Genomic DNA, 19,321 nt, shown 5'->3' on the forward strand with positions numbered 1-19,321 from the left:
AAACAGCCCTGCTGCTGCTAAGTCGCTTCAGTCGTGTCCAACTCTGTGCGACCCCATAGACGGCAGCCCACCAGGCTCCCCCATCCCTGGGATTCTCCAGGCAAGAGTACTGGAGTGAGGTGCCATTACCTTCTCCGTATAAAACAGCCCTACTGAGGGCCTTTCAGGAAGATTTTGTGCCCAGGAGTACTAGCTCACAACTTTCCATTCTTTGTTCAAAAAATAAAGCTTGAAAAATAAAAATAGGAATACGCTGTGTTGACACAATCCCCAGGGGAGTCAGGAATGGACCCACAGAGGAAATGACACTCATCCTGGTTTTGAAGGAGGGGTAGCTGCTCCCAGGAGATGAAGTCAATGACGAGTATTCCAGGTAATGAGAACAACATATGCAACACACCAAGTTGCCAGCCTGCGTGGTGGAATTCTGGGATGGGAGTGTGGATCTGGAAAAGTAAATGAGTTCAGGAAAAGGCAAGATCTGCTGAGGGAAAGAATTTCGACACTGTTTGGGATTTCCCTGGTGGCTCAGATGGTAAAGCCTACAATGCGGCTGCCTACAATGCAGGAGACCCGGTTTCGATCCCTGAATCACGAAGATCCTCTGGAAAAGGAAATGGCAACCCACTCCAGTACTCTTGCCTGGAAAATCCCATGGATGGAAGAGCCTGGGAGCCTAAGTCCGTGGAGTCAAAAAGATTCGGACAGGACTGAGTGACTTCACTTCACTTTGGTCGGCCACAGGGAGCCTGAACGGAAGCGGCATCTTGAGCAGAGGCAGATTTACCCCTGCTGGCTCAGACGGTAAAGCGTCTACCTGTAATGCGGGAGACCCGGGTTCAATCCCTGGGTCGGGAAGATCTCCTGGAGAAGGAAATGGCAACCCACTCCAGTGTTCTTGCCTGGAAAATCCTATGGACGGAGAAGCCTGGTGAGCTACAGTCCATGGGGTCGCAAAGAGTCGGACACGACTGAGCGACTTAACTCACTTCACTTAAGCTTCAAGGACTATCATTGGTACAGCCCCCTCCAGACCTAAAGAGCCCAAGCAATGTGTTCATATGGTCAAATGTTTTTATAAAATTTGTTAAAGTAAGATATTTTCAATGTAGTCAGTTAAGACTGCTGTCTCTTTTTACTCTGGCATCTATATCACACTTTCCTCTATACTGGGTAATCTTGGAGTGGTGACAAAAGCATTTTGGGAATTCAGCTAAAGGTAAGTTGAATAACGGGTTATTTTTGAGTAAAATATATTTATGCGGTTTTCAGTCACTTTCATGTAGAGTTTTTGCTCGTTATCCCAGTGAAGGCATGGCTTCCAGAAGTGGTCCTGCCACTGTGCTTCCTCACCTTGCAGGCATAATGACACGAAGGAGAAGCATCAAAGGTTATATTGCTGTGGGTCTCCCACGTTGCTGGCAGATTCTTTACTGTCTGTGCCACCAGGAAAGCCCATATCTTATAGCACCTGACTCTAAAAGTAAAATCTGAAATGGAGGACAATGTTTTAAATGTATGAAGTCAGAAGTTGGTCTCTAGAAAATTCCTCCAGTTATATTGGATGTGTAAAATTATAGATGGGCAATTAATAAGCTCATCAATGCTAGTCAAAACAAAATTTCCCTTTTGTCAGGAAAATATTCAATAATGCAGTATATACAACTAAAAATACGTCATAAATATGAAGATATAATTAGAGTATGGAAACAAAATATGTTTTTTAAATTTTTAGAGAATTCTGCTTCTGACCAAGGCGGAATAATAGCAACTATTAATTATTTTCCCATCTAAAACAACTAAACACTGGGCAAAATATATCAAACAACAATTTTCAAGAGATTAGATATCAGGCAACAAAGAATAGAGATGGAAAACAAATGAAGTGAGTCCTCTGATTGAGCAGTGAAAAGGAGATCAAGGTATGCCTGGCAATCTCCCTAAGTAGAGGAGATGAAGCTGATAGCTGGGAGAGAAGATAAGACAGCTGCAATGAGAGGGATGTCCAGAGATCTTCAAAAGCTTTCTCTGGATCTTCAACTGAGTACTAATAGGAAAAGGAGTACGTCAAGGCTGTATATTGTCACCCTGCTTATTTAACTTATATGCAGAGTACATCATGAGGAATACTGGGCTGGAAGAAGCACAAGCTGGAATCAAGATTGCCGGGAGAAATATCAATAATCTCAGATATGCAGGTGACACCACCCTTATGGTAGAAAGTGAAGAAGAACTAAAAAGCCTCTTGATGAAAGTGAAAGAGGAGAGTGAAAAAGTTGGCTTAAAGCTCAACATTCAGAAAACTAAGATCATGGCATCTGGTCCCATCACTTCATGGGAAATAGATGGGAAAACAGTGGCTGACTTTATTTTTCTGGGCTCCAAAATCACCGCAGATACTGATTGCAGCCATGAAATTAAAAGACGCTTACTCCTTGGAAGGAAAGTTATGACCAACCTAGACAGCATATTAAAAAGCAGAGACATTACTTTGCCAACAAAGGTCCGTCTAGTCAAGGCTATGGTTTTTCCCGTGGTCATGTATGGATGTGAGAGTTGGACAATAAAGAAAGCTGAGTGCTAAAGAATTTATGCTTTTTAACTGTGGTGCTGGAGAAAACTCTTGAGAGTCCCTTGGACTGCAAGGAGATCCAACCAGTCCATCCTAAAGGAGATTAGTCCTGGGTGTTCATTGGAAGGACTGATGCTAAAGCTGAAACTCCAATACTTTGGCCACCTCATGCAACGAGTTGATTCATTGGAAAAGACTCTGATGCTGGGAGGGATTGGGGGCAGGAGGAGAAGGGGATGACAGATGATGAGATGGCTGGATGGCATCACCGACTCGATGGACATGAGTTTGAGTGAACTCCGGGAATTGGTGATGGACAGGGAGGCCTGGCATGCTGTGGTTCATGGGGTCGCAATGAGTCGGACACGACTGAGCGACTGAACTGAACTGAATCAATATGTGGATGTGAGGAAAGGATCAAAGGCCAATGAGAGAACCACCCAAAGGATCAGAGGGAACAATACTCAGAGTTCTCAAGAGACTGTGAGTAGTTTTTGTCCTCACTAACCAGAATGACAATCTCATAATTCATGGAACATGATATAGAGTATTCAATTAGAAGGTTTTTGTCTCTATAGTGGGCCAAAATTAGCCCTAGACTAAATAGTGTTCTGCTCCTTCCTTAAAAGTTTACAAGACTCAAAAGGGTAAACTATTTCTAAATAACTATGTCCCAGATCAAAGCTCAAGAATTTGTATAAGAAAACAAAAATACCTGCACCCAAAAAACTAAAATCACAATAAAAAAGCATCTAATCAAAAATTACCAGGCACACAAAGAAGCAGAAAAATTTGGACCATAACTAGGAAAAAAAACAATCAATTGGAAATTAATCAAAAATGACATGATGGTAGCCCTGGTAGTCCTGTGATTTGGACTCTGAGCTTCCACTGCAAAGGACACAGTTTCAATCCCTGGTCAGGGAACTAAGACTCCACATGCTGTAAGATGCAACCAAAAAAATTTGGGCTTCCGTGGTGGCTCAGTGATAAAGAATCTGCCTACCAATGCAGGAGATACAGGAGACATGGGTTCGATCTCTGGGTCAGGAAGATCCCCTGGAGATGGAAATGGCAACCTGATCCAGTATTCTGCTTGAAAAATCTCATGGACAGAGAAACCCAGCAGGCTATAATCCGTGGGGTTGCAAAGAGACACATGACTGAGTGAGCATACATGCATGCTCACTTATCATATTAAAACAGTTATTATCATTGTATTCCTTATGTTTAAGAAGACAGAGAAAAAATTGAGTTTGTTAATTTGAGACATGAAAGATAAAGAAAAGATCCAACTCAAACTTCTAGAAATGAAAACCATACTAAGATGAAAAAAAAAAAACACTGGATAGTAGTAATAGCAGATTACACACTATTGAAGAAATCCTTGAAAAAAATAGCAATAAAAAATTAATAATGAAACATAGAACATAAAAAAAGATTCTTAACAATGAACAGAACATTAGTGTGCTTTAATTTGTACAAATTAAAGTTGCTGCTGCTGCTGCTAAGTCACTTCAGTCGTGTACGACTCTGTGTGACCCCATAGACGGAAGCCCACCAGGCTCCCCCGTCCCTGGGATTCTCCAGGCAAGAACACTGGAGTGGGTTGCCATTTCCTTCTCCAACGTAATATAAATGTAATTGAAATCCCTGAAGGAAAATATTCTAACAAATATTTTTCAAATATGATAAAAATGAGAACCCCAAGCACAGGAAACATGAAGGAAACTACACACAAGAACATCATATCAAATTGCTTAAAACAAAGAAAAAAATCTTCAAAACAAGCAGAAGGAAAAGACCATATTCTATGCAGATGAACAAGGATAAGAATTACAGCAGAATTCTCTTTGATAACAATACAATCCTGAAGACAGTGGAGTGATAGCTTTAGAGTACTGAGGAAGAAACCGTCAACCTAGAATTCTATACCTGGTTAAAAAAAAAACTACCTTTCAAAACAAAGGCAAAAATAAGAGACTTTCCTCAAATATGCACAATCTGAAAGAACTCATCACCAGCAAATCTGCAATACAGAAATACAAATTCCTTTAGCTATACAAGGCAAAAGGAAAATGAAGAGCCCTAGAAATGGTAACTATGTGGGTAAATTTGAAATATTATTTTCCTTATTCTTTAAATCTCTTTAAAATTTATAAAAATGCATTGTAGGGTTTATAAAATATGCAGAAGTAGAGTCTGATGCTGGGAGGGATTGGGGGCGGGAGGAGACGGGGACGACAGAGAATGAGATGGCTGGATGGCATCACCGACTCGATGAGAGAGGAGAAAGTAGGATTCTTATATGATGTGTGAATCAGTATGATACTTGGAGGAAGTACATGGTAAGTTAAAGCAATCTCTAAGAAGCAAAACAAGATGAACGAGATAAAAACGGAATCATAGCAACTGGAGAGGCCGTGCACTGACAAGATCAGTCATGGAGGTATGGGCACAGATGCTGCTTGGCATATGGGACATCAGAACCATGCAAGCCCTAGACTTCCCTTACCAATGGTCTCAGTCCCAAGTGGTCAGAAAATTTCCACCCCAGAGAGGATGTCATCCAGAACTCTGGGCCTTTGGAAAGAGAGAACAGGCTGAAGAGGAAGGATAAATCCAGACCAAGACTAAAGAACAACTGACAGCCTTGAAGAATACTATGAAGATGAGGTCACTCATCATAGAAAGGGGACTGAGCACCTGCAGAGATACGCCGAGCAGCACAAGCAAGGAATAAAGGAACTAAAACATGATGATGATGAAGTATACCCAGTTCCCCACATATCACTGCCCACCTCTATGTAGACATAGTTCTGGACTCATTAATATCTTTCTCTGTGCTGCCAACAGATTATAATAACTTGTCATCAGTGACAAAAAGGTAATTATAAAAAATAATCCAAAAAGAAAAAGGGGAGAGGAGAGAGAAGAAGAGATGATAGACAAATAGTAAGATTGTTGATTGAAAACCAACCATCTCAATAACCACATGAAATGTAAATGATCTAAACAATCTAATTAAAGGAAGAGATTGCCTATAAAAAAGCAAGACCCAAATATATGCTGCCTGCAAGAAATCTGTTTTAAATATAAAGACAAAAACAAGGTAAATTGTTACAGAAGTCTCCGACCAAATGAAGCAGAATCCTTGTTATATTTTTAATGCACACAGAACATGTATTATGATAGACCATTAAAATGTCTCAATGCATTTAAAAGAATTTAAATCATACAAAGCATATTTTCTGACTATGATGGAATTAAATTAGAAGTTAATAACAGAGGGAGTTCCTTGGTGACCTAGTGGTTAGGATTCTGGGATTTCACTGCCGTGCCTGGGTTCAGTCCCTGGTTGGGGAACTGAGATCCCACATGCCAGGCAGCATGGCAAAAATAATAATAACAGAAAGATCTCTGGAGAATCCCCAAATATTTGGAAAATAACACAATTCTAAATAACCCATGGGTCAATAGGGAAATCAAAGAAAATTAGAAAATATTTGTAAATAAATGAAAATGAAAACACACCATATCAATTCTTGCAGGATACAGATAAGGCAGTACGTAGAGAGAAATTTATAACATTAAATGTCTACATTTAAAAAAAGGATTAAAGTCAGTTAAGTAGAAATACATAAGCAGAGGAAAAGGAATTGCAGAAATCTATGAAATGGAAAACAAAAACAATAGAGAAAAATCAATGAAACCAAAAGCTGGTTCTTTAAGATCAATAAAATTGACAAACCTCTAACCAGAGTAATTAGGAATAGAATAGAAAAGACACAAACGGCTAACATCAGGAAAGAGAGGTGCCATCGTTACAGACTGTACAGATTTTAAAAGGAGAATAAGGAATATTACAAATTGTATATCAATAAATTTAATAATTTATATGAAATGACCAATTCCTTGAAAGACACAAATTAGACACAAATTACCTAAAGAAGAAATAGGTAACCTGAACAGCTCCACACCTATGAAAGAAACTGATTTCTTAGTTTAAAGCTTTTCTTCAAAAGAAACTCAAGGCCCAGACAGTTTCATTTGTGAATCCTGCTGCTGCTAAGTCGCTTCAGTTGTATCCGACTCTGTGTGACCCCACAGACGGCAGCCGACCAGGCTCCGCCGTCCCTGGGATTCTCTCCAGGCAAGAACACCGGAGTGGGTTGCCATTTCCTTCTCCAGTGTGTGAAAGTGAAAAGTGAAAGTGAAGTCGCCCAGTCGCGTCCGACCAGTACCGACCCCGTGGACCGCAGCCTACCAGGCTCCTCCGTCCATGCGATTTTCTAGGCAAGAGTACTGGAGTGGCTTGCCATTGCCTTTTCCTTATGAATCCTACAAGCATTTAAAGAGACAAAATACTAATTGTACAGAAATTTCTCCAAAATATTGATGAGATAGACCACTTTCCAACTCATTCTATGAGACCAAGCAATAACATGACAAAAAAAGCTACAAACCAACTTCCCTCATGAACATTCAAAAAAATCTTAATAAAATTTTATCAAATCAAATCTAATAGTGTATAAAATTGTAATACATAATAATCAAACAACCATAAGGAGGTTTATCTGGGGAATGTAAGATTGGTTTAACATTTGAAAACCAAGCAATGTAATTCACCATATTAACAGTTCAAAAAATGAAAACTATATGATCAATGTCAATATTCCCAGGTGGTACAATTCTGGTGATAACTGATTCCACCAAGGAAAGAATTTCCTGATCAACATCATTGAAGATTACTTAAAATTTTCAAAGGCTTATGAGCCCAAGTTTGATGCTGAATATATTTATCGAATGTATCTTCTGGAAAAGTAAGTTAAGTTTAATACAGTTTACTCTCAGTGAAAAAAACAGATTTTTGAAATGTATCTACTGTATTGAATAATTATAAATAAATAAATCCAATGTCTGATGCAATTGGTTAGTCTTTAAATGTAATCATGTCAAAGCATTTGGTTTTGAGGAAAATAAATGCAGATTTTTAGTGAAAAATAGATTCAGAAAAAAGCATCTAACAAAATCCAACATCCATTTACTAGAAATAGGAGGGAACTTCCTTAATCTAATAGTGGACATCAAAGAAAAAACCTACAACTTACCTCAAATTTAATCATAAAAGACTAAATAATTTTCCCTAAGATTAGGAATATGTCTAGACCTTTAGGCTCAGGTGGTAAAGAATCTGCCTGCGATGTGGGAGACCTGGGTTTGATCCCTGGGTCAGGAAGATCCCCTGGAGAAGGAATAGGCTCCCCACTCCAGTATTCTTGCTTGGAGCCTGGTGGGCTACAGTCCATGAGGTCGCAAAGAGTCAGACACAACTGAGTGACTAACACTTTCACTTTTTCAAGATTAGGAATAGGGCAATAGTGCCTCCTTTTACCACTTTTCTATTCAAATATTATATTGGAGATATTAGCCAGTGCAGTAAAGCAAGAAAAAGACATAAATGCATTCAACTTAGAAAGGGAGGAGTAAAACTGTATCTATTTGTAGAAAACATAATTGTCTAAGTAGAAAATCTAATGGATTCTATTTTTCTTTAAAAAGGTACCAGAGGGACTTTCCTGGTGCTCCAGTGGTTAAGACTCTGTGCTTCCACTGAAGCGGGTATGGGTTCGATCCCTCGTCAGGGAACTAAAATCCCACAGGCCGTGCAATCCTGCCCCCTAAAAAGCTACCAAAACTAATAAGTGAATTTAGCGAGATTACAAAATAGATCATTTGTCTTTATACTAGCAATGGAGATAGTAATGAATAAATAGTACCATTTATAATAGCATCAACATTATGAAATACTTAAGGATAAATCTGACCAAAAGCTGTGCAAGACTCACACACTGAAAATGACAAAACATTGCTGGGAGAAACTGAAAAAGAAATTGAAGACATATGATTCCCTGTATTTGCTGCAGCATTATTTACAATAGCCAAATACTGTATGATCTCACTTCTATGTGGAATCTAAAATCAAAACTAATGAACAAACACAAGAAAACTGAAACAGAGTCACTGGTACATAGAACAAATGAGTGGTTGCCAGAGGGGATAGGAATGGGGGAAGGGGAGAAATAGGTGAGCGAGATTAAGAGGCATCAACTTCCAGTTACAACATAAACAAGCATGGATATGAAATGTACAGTTGGGAATATAGTCAATAATTACGCCATTTCTTTACCTGGTGACAGATGCTAACTAGACTTATCATGGTGACTATTTTCCAATGCATAGAAATACTGAATTACTGTGTTGTGCACCAGGAAGTAATACAGTACTGGAGGTCAACTGTACTTCAAAAACAAACAAACAAATCCATAGAAAAAGAGGTCAGACTTGTGGCCACCAAAGGTGGACGGTGGAAGGAATTAGATCAGATGGTAAAAAGGAACAAACTTCTAAAGGTACAAACTCCCAATAAATACTAGGGATGTAATATACAACATAATAAATTAATACTGTGGTATGTTATATATGAAAGTTGTTTACAGAGTAAGTATTAAGAGGTCTCATCACTAGGAAAAATTTTTTTTCTCTATTTCTTTAATTTTGTGTCTGTATGAGATGATGGATATTCATTAAATTTACTGTGGTAATCATTTCATGATGTACGTAAGTCAAATCATTATGCTGTACATCTTAAACACATACAAAGCTATATGCCAATTATATCTCAATAAAACTGTAATTTTTATATATGGTGTAAAAAAGGGATCAAATTGGGGGCTTCCCAGGTGGCACTAATGGTAAAGAACCTGCCTGCCAATGCAGGACATGTAAGAGATGTAGGTTCAATTCCTGGGTTGGGAAGATGGCCCAGAGGAGGGCATGGCAATCCACTCCAGTATTCTTGCCTGGAGAATCCCATGGACAGAGGAGCCTGGTGGGCTACAGTCCATGGGTCACAAAGAGTCAGACATGACTGAGTGGCTAACACTTTCACTTCTTTTTCATCCAAGTCTGGAGCCAACAGGCTGCTGGGTGGGGGCAGGTCCCAGCATTAATAAACTAGAAGGAGGACTCCAAAATGGTGCTTGCCAGCTCCAGTGTCCTTGTAATAGAATGAGCTCCCTAAAACGCTTGTCACAGTGCCTACATCCCCAGAGTGAGCTCCAGTTCCCTCCTGCCTCTCCAGGAGGGAGCCTCAGCAGGAGGCTCTCCGAGACCAGCAAGTATGTCTAACTCAGGCTTCTTTCAAATGACCACTTCTGCTCTTGGTCTTGGAGTGTGTGAGACATTGTGTGTGCTCTTTAAGAGGGAATTATCTGTTACCCGCTGGCTCTCCCCAAAGCAAGCCCCACTGACATTCAAAGCCAAATGTGCTGGGGGGTTCATCTTCCCAGTGCAGGACCCCCAGGCTGAGGGGCCTGATACAGTGCTTGGGCCCCTCGTTCCTTAGAGAGAAACTCTGCAGTTGTGATTATCTTCCTACTTGTGGGTCACCAACCTGGGGTGTGGGTCTTGACTATACTGTGTCTCTGCTCCTTCTACCCATCTGGCTGTGGTTCCTTCTTTATACCTTTAGTTGCAGAAGATCTTTTTTGCCAGTCTTCAGGTCATTCTCATCAACAGCTGTTCTGTAAATAGTTTTAATTTTGGTGTGCCCAGAGGAGGAGGTGAGCTTAGGGTCTTCCTACTTTACCATCTGGTCTACGCCCCACAGAGCATTTTTAACAATGCCTGCCCTGGGGAGAAACTATTTCACTTGAGCCTAAACTATTGGTGTTTTTTCGAAGCCTAACTGAACAGGGCAAAGGGAAATATGCATGCAGGACAAATGGATAGAACTGCAAAGAGAAATAGATGGAGATGGATCCACCAGTACGGAAGACTTCAAATACCTATCAGAAAATGGCCAAATCTAGCAGGCAGAAAATCAGTAAGAATATAACTGAACTCAGCCTGCAGTCAGACTCTTCTCCCCACATGTCTGCCTTATCACACTGCTCCATCATTAAAAACCTTCATTAGTTTCCCACTGCCTGAATGGTGACACAGAAACTCCTGAGCATATCCAGTGGGGGTTTCTCTGATAGCTCAGGGAAGAGGGTCTAAGGACTACTAGAGGGTAGAGGCTATGGGAACAGAAGAGCATATGGGAGAGACATTGAAAGGAAACCACATAATAAAATCTGAGGCACAAAAGTATACAAGATGACTCAAAAACTGACAGTGGTATCTGGGTCATTTGGGAGACTGAAACCCAAAAGCTATTTGTTGAGTGGACCAACAATGCTCATTATTTGGGTGACAGGATGGCAGCCTTTGTGGTTTGTATAGCGTTCTGTGGATGGAACCATCTCTACTGAAACTGAATGCCCCAAACCTAATTTCTGAAGTGAGGAATCTGCCCTCAAAGTGTACCCCTTGTCCAAATTGGGTATTTTGGCCTGTCTATGGCAATGAGAGAAATTAATCTTTGCTAAATCAAAGTGGACATCAAACTTACTAAATCGCAGGCTGTTATCATTCACAGTGGAAACTCGGGCTGATATGCAAGGGCAAGAGGGAGACTTCATCAGAAAGAAAGAGCTCCGATTCTGGAATCATCTACAGTCATCCAACAATCATTTATTATGCATTTGGTATTTTAGGATTTGTGACACTTAGCTGTCTAGGAAAAACGAGAGAGCAACTATCCCATTACTCAATGATTTTGCACCACAGGATGGGAGCACAGTGTCTTGCACATTAACTTCACAGAGCTACAATGGCCAGAGGAATGATGTGATCATGCTGACATGGACTGCAAAGTGTCGAAAGGGTAGATAATTGAGGGTGAGGGGAAGGCGAGGGTGAGGGGAAGGCAAGGTTATAGTGACAAATGTGACCAGAGAACTCAACAGAGATGTTTCAAAGCTAGGGATTTTGAACTGGGAATCGAGAGTCACAGTAATGGATGAAATCGCTAAGGTGGCAGTTCTCAAAGAGGTTCATAATAACACTAAGATGTTATTTGACCTTCTCATATGCATTCTTTCTTGAGTGTACAGTGGAGTTTTCCAGAGGCTATAAGACATGCAATATCACAACTGGTTGAACGTAGAAGCAAACATGAGAATCCTGCTATTAAGCCAGATCTTAAAGATAGTTGCAAAAATGTTACATAATACCATTCTTCTAACTGTTTCTGTTTTGAAAATTATATTGGGTTGGCCCCAAAGTTCACTCGGGTTTTTCCATAACATCTTACGGAAAATCCCAAATGAAATTTTTGGCCAACCCAATAGTTATTTTGCATGAAAACATGACATTAATATTAGCAAGTATTGGGTTTATTATTAATTTTAAATTAAAATATATAAATATTGTAATCATTTAAAATAAACTCTATTTTTAGAAGTTTTATAGTTGTAGAAAAATTACAAAGATAGTACAGAGTGTCCATATACCTCACACTCAGTTTTCCCTGTTATTAACATCTTACATTACAAATGGGTGATGCATTTGTCAAAATTAATGAACTAATATTGACACATTATGATTATTTACTCAAATCCATGCCTTATACCTTATTCAAATTTCCTCAGTTTTCCTCTAATATCCTTCATCTTTTCCAGGATCCCAACCAGGATACAACATTATACTTAGTTGTCATGACTTCTTGGGTACCTCTTGGCCATGATAGTTCCTTAGTTTTTGTTTGTTTACATTTTTTGGCCATGAGACATGTGGAATTTCAGTTCCCCTTCAACAGATGGAACTTCCCTGCCCCCTGCATTGGAAGCATGAAGTCTTAACCACTGGACCACCAGGGAAGTCCGGGAGACGTTCCCTGTTTCTGAATGACCTTGACAGTTGAGGAGTACTTACTGGTATGTCGTAGAATGTCCCTCTGATGGAATTGGTCTGATGTTTTTCTTAGAAAGCGTGGGGACTTCCCTGGTGGTCCAGTGGCTAAAACTCTGTGCTCCCAATGCAGGGGGCCTGGGTTCCACCCCTGGTCAGAGAACTAGATCTCACACCGCATGCTGCAACTGAAGATCCCACATGCCAAATAAATAAACAAACAAGGAAGTGTGGGTTATGGGGAGGAAAACCACACAGGTGGTGTCATTTTCATCACATGTATCAAGGATACAACTAACAACACAACTTATCACTGCTGATGCTGATCTTGATACCTGACAGATTTGTCCGTTTCTCCACTGTAAAGTTACTCCCTCCTCCACTCCCTGTCCTCTAACCCCAACACACCCTCCTTTTCTGTTCTGTACTCTGGAAGGAAGTCACAACCTGCAGCCCACACATAGGAATGGGGAGTGATACTGCCCTCCTTAAAGTGAAAAGAGTGAAGGTGTTAGTGACTCAGTCCTATCCCAGTCTTTGCCACCCCATGGACTTGCCCGCCAGGCTCCTCTCTCCATGGAATTCTCCAGGCAAGAATACTGGAGCGTGTTGCTATTCCTTCTCCAGGGGATCTTCCCAACCCGGGGATGGAACCTGTGTCTCCAGGATTGCAGGCAGATTCTTTACCATGTGAGCCACCAGGACACCACCTCCCTTAAGGAAGCAAAGTAAATAATTTGGAATTCTTCTGTATGGGAGATCTGTCTCTTCTCCCAATGTATTTATTTATTCAATCATTTATTTATATCAGTATGGACTCATGCATATTTATTTTATACTTTGGGTTATAATCTAAAACTAATCTGTTGCTCAAATTGTCCTGCTTTGGTCACTGGTGAAAGTCACTCAGTCGTGTCCTTGGACCATATACAGTCCATGGAATTCTCCACGCCAGAATACTGGAGTGGGAAGCTGTTCCCCTTCTCCAGGGGAATCTTCCTGGGAACCCAGGGATCACAACCGGGTCTCCCTCATTGCAGGCGGATTCTTTACCAGCTGAGCCACAAGGGAAACCCTTGGTCACTGGGATCACTTTCAATTTGGCTCTTGGGTTCATTTTAATTTTTAATACGAATAGATAGAATTCACATAAATAAAAGCTCTTTGGGGTCCTGGATAATTCTGAAGAGTGTAAAGGGATGCTGAGACTCAAAAAGTTTCAAAGAAACACTTTTCTAACGGACCCCCACCTGACCCCAGCACCGAGGTGTGGGCACGGTTCTTCTTTAGGAAGAGGCTGCAGACAGGGCCGAGGCAAAGCAGGCCACGCTCCCCGCACCCATGGGGCACCCACTTCTCCGTGCCACCCATCCCCTCCTAAGGTTTTCTTCCAGTTTGAAACGCACGAGTCTCCACGGAGGTGAAACTCACGCCACCACGCCTTTCCAGAAAACGCCACTGCGGGGCGCACGGCTCATAGAATGAGTCACCCACCCGAGAGTCAGGAAGGGGCCTGCATCTTGGCTCCGGCTCAGCGTTTTCCTGCGCGGAGCCCGCACCCTGGTCCGGCCTGATGGCTCTCATCCCCGCGCCAGGCTGTGTTGGCGCGCCCTTCTGGGCCACATCGGGCGTGCAGGTGTGGCGCCCGCGGGAAAGAGCCCGCCTGCGGCACTGGCTGGGCGCGCAAGGAGGAGCCGGCCGGATCTCCAGACCTCAAACGCGCACCCGCGAGGTTCTCCACCTGCCCCATCCCCGCTGAAAGCAGCCGGACAGCTCCCGGGGCCGCGGCCCTACTGGCCGCCCTCCGCTCGCCGGCCGGGCTGGCTGCGCCGGGCTGGGCAGACCCTTTCTTCGGCAAGCGCACCGTGAGAGACAGAGATAAACGGCTGCAGCTGGAGACCAGACTAATTGATACAATAAGTTCTATAATTGCCTCGAAAATAAGGTAATGATTTGGCAGAGGGAATGCTTTGATCTTATCAGCCAAGAAAGACCTCTCCAAATGAAATTTCAGAGAGGGGGCTGGAGGCCTCTGACTTCAAGTGTGAAATCCAAGGACTACCTGCTTGCCTCCCCTCCCCCGCCATACACCCCGCTCCCTGCCCAGACACCCAGACTTTTACGGAAGGGATGGAAAGACGCTGCTCAGAAAATGACTGGAGAAGAATATATATGTGTAGAAGGGGTGGGTTTTGGGCTGTTCAGGATCAGGGGGATGGCTGGAATGATTTCTCGAGCCCTAAAGAGGCTGTAAAAGAAACAGAGATGGGGGCAGGGAAAGAGAGGAACCGATTGGGTTATGAAAACCCTGATTTGGTTCAAGCCAGATGAGGTTTCTTATACAATGAAGGCTTAATTTGGGCTTTTCAGGCAGGAGGGAGTAACAGAAGGAGAACCTTGGTTCTGCCTTCTCCAAGAATCTGCGCGTATGCACACACACACACAGACACACACACACACTTGCTCTTCGCTGTGGGTGTCCCTGTCTGGCAGAGGCCCCAGCACAAAGAGGATTAGAGAGATGAGCTAATCTGGTTTGTATCCCAGACATGGTCCCAGAAAGGGACCTTGTCTACCCTGATGTTCAAGGGGGTGAAGCAGTGAGGGATCCTCCTCTGGGGGCCTGCTGGCTGACAGGATCTGAGGAGGCTGGAGTCCTAACTTCGGGGCAAAGTTTAGATAGCAAAGAAGCAGAACCCTCAGAAGACAGGATGGGCTGTGCTACAATAAACCAGAGATAAAGGCAGAAAGATAAAGACTGACGGGGGGAACTAGATATCTACCGTACTTGTCTCACCAGTGAGGAAACTGAGGCCAGGAGTGGCACAGTGGATTAGAGAGTCATGCATATTGCTGAGCTGGGGGGAGAAACTCTGATTTCTTCCACTGCTCTCCGTACTCACTGTGTTGGAGGGGCTGCAGAAGGAGGTGTGAAGCAGAGGGCAAGAGAGAGACAGACACGAAGAAAAATAAAGATACTCACCGAGAAAAATAGAGAGGAACACAGCCAGCCAGAGAGAGAGAATCGGAGAGATGAGGCAAGGGAAGGAAGACTAGGAAAGCGACAGTTACCCAGATTCTTAGAGAGAAAGATGGAGAGAGACAGCAAGACACGAGTGACAGAGGCTGACAGGGAGGCAGCTTCCGACAGAAGAGGGGAGACTGTTAGACACAGACACACGGACAAATGAAGACAGACAGACACTGAGAGACTCCAGAATGAGAAACATGAGCCAGAGAGGCACAGGCCCAGCGAGACGGAGGCAGAGCGAACCCGGGAAGGCAGAGCGGGAGGGAGGCAGAGAGCGGGCTCTGCAAATTGTCCTACTGGAAGCAAATCTCTCTTCCAGATTGTTCTGGGGCCCAGAACAGGTGGTGGGGAGAGAAAGAGAGCTCAGCGTAGCCTATCTGATACAGGGAGATGGGGGCGGGAGGCGCTGGGGGCAATGTGGGACCACCCTCCCTTGGGGTTAGGCTGGTCAGTGACCACCCAGGATCCCCGCAGCACACCCAGTGGCCTCACACAGAACCTGGGCCACCCGCCCAGGATGGCTGTCAGCCCGCCCACCGCCTGGCTCCAGTCTGATTATAGCCAAAGTGCTAAAAGGCTCCAGCCACCCCCCCCATGCCCCGCCCCATGGCTCCGCCTCCCCAGACCTCCTCTTCCCCCTTCTCCCTTAGAGCTCTTTTTCTTTTTCCAGGCCCCCTAGGGGAGCTGTCTACTTCCCTATTTGATCACGGGCTGGGAAGAAGAGGTTCTCTAGCCCTGCCCCACCAAGCCCCCTTCCCTGGTTTGGGGCTGGATGCTTCTTCCTCCAAAGCCCTCTTGGCCTGGCCTCTTTGAGACACGTTCCATGCCTCGCCTGGGAGCTCATAAATACCAAGGAGAGGCCGGGTCAGGCTGTGTACAAAGCATAGATCCCCACCCCACACCACTTAATAGCCTCTGGGTTCTTCCCAAGCTCCCCATTCTTCTCCAGACACCTGCCTGGGGTGGCTGATGAGGAAGAAATGGGAGTCGGGGGGGCGGGGTACTAGGGGCCTGGGTGAACCTGGCCCCATTTCAAATGAGATTTGCCTAGGTTTGCAAAGAAATCTCAGGAAAGGCGTCACAGGGCCCCTTGTGCAAGCAGCAGGCTCAGGAATTCCTTGACTCCTATCCAAACCTCCCCCCAGCCCCTTCTCGGCCTTTCTCTCTGCTCGTTACCATCCACACCACCTCCCACCCACGGGAAAGAGAGAAGGTCATCGCCAAAGGGGCCCAGGGAAGGGGGGCCTTTCAGGGGGGCAGGCCTGGGTGGAGAAAGAGCTGTTTACTTACACCCTAGCTCCCCTTAGCTCATCTCCTCTCCCATCCAAGGGCCAGTCAAAATTTAAAATCCTTCAGCCACACACATCTGAGAATACAGTGGCTACTCACTTAGCTCTGAGTGGCCCCCTGGGGGAGGTGGAGAAGGGGGTAAGGTACAGGGGTGAGGGAGACCCTTTTCTATGGGACACCCACTTTAGAGAGGGCAGGAGGCTCTGGTGCACCTTGAGGGAGGAGGAAAGTTTGGCTCTGCCAGCTGGGTGGAAGCAGTCCTGTTGAAGGCCCCAGGGAATCTAGAGGCCTGGGGCAAGGGGAGGTCAGCAGTGAAAGCCCAGCGTCTGAAGCCTCAGATGACTTTATTGTATTCGTGTGAAAATACCCTGGGGGTAAGACCCTTTCACTCCTTTGGTGTCATTTAGGAGGCCCTGGCCAGGCTGGGCACATAGCATAGCAGGACATCAGTGAGTGACCTGACTCCAGGCAGGACCCTGCAGAGCAGAACTTGACTCCCGAATCGGTGACTCCTCCCCTGGCTCCCATTATGGTGGAGTAGGGGTGGGGGGTGGGAGGGAGGAGCAGGTCAGGCACTAGCCTGAGCCTCTGGCCTTGACCCTCTGCCTGGAAGCCCCACAACAGGCCCTTGCGTGAGGAGCTGAGCTCTCCAGTAGAGTCTAGGACCTTGAGACTGGAAGTTTATTTTGAGATTTGAACTCCAAAGTGGCAGATCCCAGAAAACCTCTTCTCTGACTCCGTATTTGTTCTCTAGTTAAGTGGCTGAGTGCAGCTCTTGCAGTCAGCTGGCTCCTGCAGCCTGGGGTTCCTCCTGGGGAGCTAAGGGCTCAGAGAGGAGGGGGAGAAGAAGGAGCAAAGCCCCATCCTGGTTGTCCACTCTAGGGCAGAGGTAGCCTGTAAGCATTGGGGAAAAGCCTTGTCCCCTCACCCACTGCCCTCCCGCTTGGAGCTGATGATGTTTCTGGGGCCCCCCTCAGTTCAGCAATATGCTTTAATAGTTGAGCATCTATGTTGTGCCAAGACATGGTCCCACTTGACTATGAAGACAGCTGAAGCCAAAGGGGCCTCGTAAGTGAGTTTGGGGCCCATGTGGGTGAGTCCACTCAAGGTTAGGGCTGATGTGGTCATCTCCAGTTCCCCACCCCAAAACCTCAGGCCCATATGTAGAAATAAACACAGGGCCAGAGTCACACCCAGGCCTCCGCACACAGGGGAGTCTAGCAGAGGCTGCCAGAGCTTGCAGAGCTTGCAGGCTGCTGCCCAGCATCAGGGTGGGGCTGGGCTGGGAGGAGGTGAAAGAAGGGTGGAAGGAAAGGGGTCTCGACAGGAAAGAGCCTGGGCCTACTGCTCTTTCACCTGCCCCTCTCAGGGAAGCTCAGGATAGAGCCGGCTTCTTTTCAGGGCAACAGAAGGATGGACTGGAGCTTCCCAGACTGAGAGAGAGAAGGGAGGGGAAGGGTCTGGTTGGCATGGAAGAATGTGGCTAGCATGCGGACCCTGGCTGGTCTCTGCATTCACCCCTTGCTCACTCCCATCCAATTCCTGTCCAGCCCCCATTTCCTATCTCCCCCAAGGGTGGGCACCTTCTCTGTTGCATGAGGCTTTGAATGTCGCCTTAATGGGGCCTACCCTGAACAACTCTTGTTTCCCCCTCTACTCATCACTTTCTAACATGCTATATGTTTTACTTATGATGTTTACTGGTTATTGTCGATCTTCCAATATAAGTGAAACTCCATACAGACAGAGATTGTTCATTTTGCTTTGTTTCACTGATGCGCCTAGCACAGTCTGGCACATGGTAGGGAATAAATATTTGTTGAATTAATGAACTCACTCCGCCCCCTGCCACAGAAAGTGAGGTGAAGGGGTGAGAGATGGGGAGAGGGGATAAAGGTCTCCTTGAGCCCTTCTCCCTCACGTCTGCCTGTGGGATGTCTGCAGCCTCTCTGCAGCCAGCTGCGCCCTGTCCGCTCACACTCCAGAGTCTCTAACACCGACCCCCCTTCCCCCCCAACCAAGAACTGACAATGAGTTTGGGGTTGGCAGTTTCCAGCGCGTTGTTTACACCAGGGCTTTATAGTTTAGATAAATCACGGGGAGAGGCATGAAAGACACCTGGGAATGAGGGGCTAGGCAGGAGAAACTGAGGCTGGAGAAGCGGTTGGGGCCAGACCCCAGGTGTACTCTGGAAGTCGGAAGATCCAGGGTTTTTCAAAAAGAATTTTTAGGTCTCAGTAAGGGCCACCCTGTCTCCAGAAGCTCTACCTGCCAACCTGAGAAGTGCGGAGGGAAGGAGGGGGTCAGTTTCTACAGCTGCCAGCCCCCCAACTCCTTCACAATTTACCATGCCTCCAGGCTGCTGGGGGGCTGGCGGGGGGCGGGTTGGGGGAGGAAGGAGGGAAGCACCGGGGAGGAGGAAGGGTGGAAAAGCGAAGCAGAGAAATGGCTCCGGGGCTCTCACTCTCTCAGCAGGACCCCCACCCTGGCCTCTGGTTCGGGAAAGCCGCCCAGCTGTTTCTGATTCTCTTGTACTCGCAGCCCCGCCCGAAGGGGTGGGAGACCGAAGCTTCGGGAGAGCTGGGAGAGACTGAGCCGTGCTGAATCCGGGCAGCAAAGGGCTGGGAGTT

The sequence above is a fragment of the Moschus berezovskii genome, chromosome 4 (genome assembly GCF_049115385.1).
Source record: "Moschus berezovskii isolate FMDL1 chromosome 4, NW_MosBer_1.0, whole genome shotgun sequence".
Taxonomy (NCBI): Eukaryota; Metazoa; Chordata; class Mammalia; order Artiodactyla; family Moschidae; genus Moschus; species Moschus berezovskii.